The sequence below is a fragment of the Gekko japonicus genome, unplaced genomic scaffold, assembly GCF_001447785.1.
Source record: "Gekko japonicus isolate JY-2015 unplaced genomic scaffold, Gekko_japonicus_V1.1 scaffold4010, whole genome shotgun sequence".
NCBI classification, from domain to species: Eukaryota; Metazoa; Chordata; class Lepidosauria; order Squamata; family Gekkonidae; genus Gekko; species Gekko japonicus.
In genome coordinates this window covers 103563-106109 of record NW_015165948.1, presented here as the reverse complement: position 1 = coordinate 106109, position 2547 = coordinate 103563, and positions in this window count along the sequence as shown.

The following is a 2547-nucleotide window of genomic DNA, read 5'->3' as shown; positions in this document are numbered from 1 at the left end:
GGCTTGCCCAAGGTCATCCAGCCAGATGCAAGTGGAGGAGTGGGGAACCAAACCCGGTTCTCCCAGATTAGAGTCTGCGCACTTAACCAGAGGCCGAACAGGCCTCGGAGTCGGCCCACGGTGCCAGACGAGCGGTGAAACAACCCCCGTCCTGATTTCCATTTGCAAAATTCTGAAAAAGGAACGCCGCCGCTCGCCAAACAGACAGATAATTGCCTGCAAGCGCGCTCGCTTCTCGCAACCATTTCCCACCCACCCTCTCCCCCTCCATTTTAATTCTCTCCTCTTCTCTCTCTCTCTCCTCTTTTAAAACAATTAAGCCGTTCTCTCCTCGCCCTGCCCGCCTCCCACGGCTCTGCCCTGTCTTTTTCCGCCCGGCCTCCCCCTAACCCGGGCCACCTCTGCCTCCTGCTCTCCCCCCCCCCAACATCCCATTCACTGTGTTTAAAAAAAAAAATACACATGAGCTAATTTCAGCTGTTTCCCTTCGCTTGGGATAAATGATCCGCTCCTGTCCCCCAGCCAATAAGCTGACAGGGTAATGAATGGCTCTGGATGGCAATTAGCGGATTGGAGTTGCTAATAATGAAATTCATTTACATTTTAAGCACTGCGGTGGGGTGGAGAGAGAGAGAGAGAGAAAGCTGGAAAGCGGGCCTGTGTCATTATTACCCCCCCCCACCAAGATTGCTAGCCTGGGGGGGGTGGAGAGAGAAGCTCCCTACCAATCAGCTTCAGTGAGGTGGAAACTGTTTAACATGATTGCACCTCATCGTCCTCATTTAGGAGGCTGAAATACGGGGGACCGAGATGCCAAACATTTGCCTGGGAATTCAATAGCCAATCAACCCAGCCTCTCGGGAGAGGAGGCCGCACAGAAAGGGAGGCTGTCATTCCAACGTCCCTTGTGGGGGGGTTGGGTGTAAAATACCCAGCGGGGCCTGGAAGAACATCTGCACCAGACACTGTCGTGCGGTAGGCCTTGCATCACCGCCAGCCGGCCTCTGACACGGAGAGGAACGATGCACATGGGGCTCTATAAAGCTAATGGCTCCCCAGATATGCGTTAGAGCCTCAACATCTGCACAAGGCCGAGCGCCTCAGTTGTTCCGAGCATGCTGCTCGTGAGTTTCATTAGGCCTCAGAGGCTGCCTCGCGCCCAAACTTTTGTTTAAGCGTCCGCAGGAGGCTCGGATACATTATGATGGGTCGGGGGAACAATAGCTGTCGTGTCTGCGTTGGAGCCGAGCACTGTCAGCTGAAATGCTACGGGGGAAGTGTAGCAGGAGAATTTGAGATAGGGAAGGGTAAGGAGATGTTTGGGACAGGAATTAATTTATACTGAGAAATGGAGGAAAGTATGGTACGTGTTGTTTCTGATAAATAAGCATTTAAGGTTAACTTGTCGGATATTTGTGTCAAGTGATGTCTGTGTATTCTCACATCCAGATCATTGTTAAAAACAAAAGACTCCTCAATCATTTTGTAGAATGCAGAAACCCCACCATCACATAGCATTGACTGTACTTTATGGCTGGTGCACTTTAAACAGAAAGCATTTTCTGCAGGATGCACTTTAAACGGAAAGCACTTTATGTGGGGTGCACTTTAAATAAAAAGCACTTTACATAGGGTGCACTTTTAAAAAAGCACTTTATGTAGGGTACATTTTAAACAGAAAGCACTTTATGTAGGGGGCTCTTTAAACAGAAAGTACTTTACAAGGGTGCACTTAAAAGAGGAAGCACATTATGCAGAGTACATTTTAAACGGCTGGGGAAAATGAACAACATTTTCAGTTTTGTTCATTCAATTGAAAAAGGATAAAACTGCAATGTGTAAGTCTGACTGCTCATTAAAAAAACCAACCTCATTGCCTCTGGCCCTGACCTGGATAGCCCAGGCAAGCCCGATCACATCAGATCTCGGAAGCTAAGCAGGGCTGACCCTGGCGAGTATTTGGACAGGAGACCTCCAGAGAATACCAGGGCCAGGAGGCCTGAGGCAGGCTATCGAGCCCCATGCCCCAGTAGGAGTCACAAGAGGTCGCCATGACTTCCAGAAACGGCCACACACACACACACACACACAAATACAAGAACTCCCTCATTGCCTCTGATATCCACAACTAGCCAATCCATTAGATGTACCTACGTGATCGCCTAGGGTGCCAGAGGTGGAGAGATAAGCATATGGAGCAGAGGTCCATCAGTGGCTATTAGCCACAAGGTATAGATAGGGACTCTCAGGCTGGGGAGAGTGATGCTCTGTATTCTTGGTGCTTGGGGAGGGTCAACAGTGGGAGGGCTTCTAATGTCCTGGCCCCACTGCTGGACCTCCTGATGGCCCCTGGTGTTTTTGGCCACTGTGTGATACAGAGTGTTGGACTAGATGGGCCTTTGGCCTGATCCAACATTGGCGTCTCTTATGTTCTTATGAGAGGTGCCCAAACCAGACCTGTCACTGCCCCACCTGCCCACTGTGTCAAGCGTTTGCCACGGCAGGTGGTGTAGGGATGGAGAGTGGGCAGTGGCTTCCCTGGAGAGC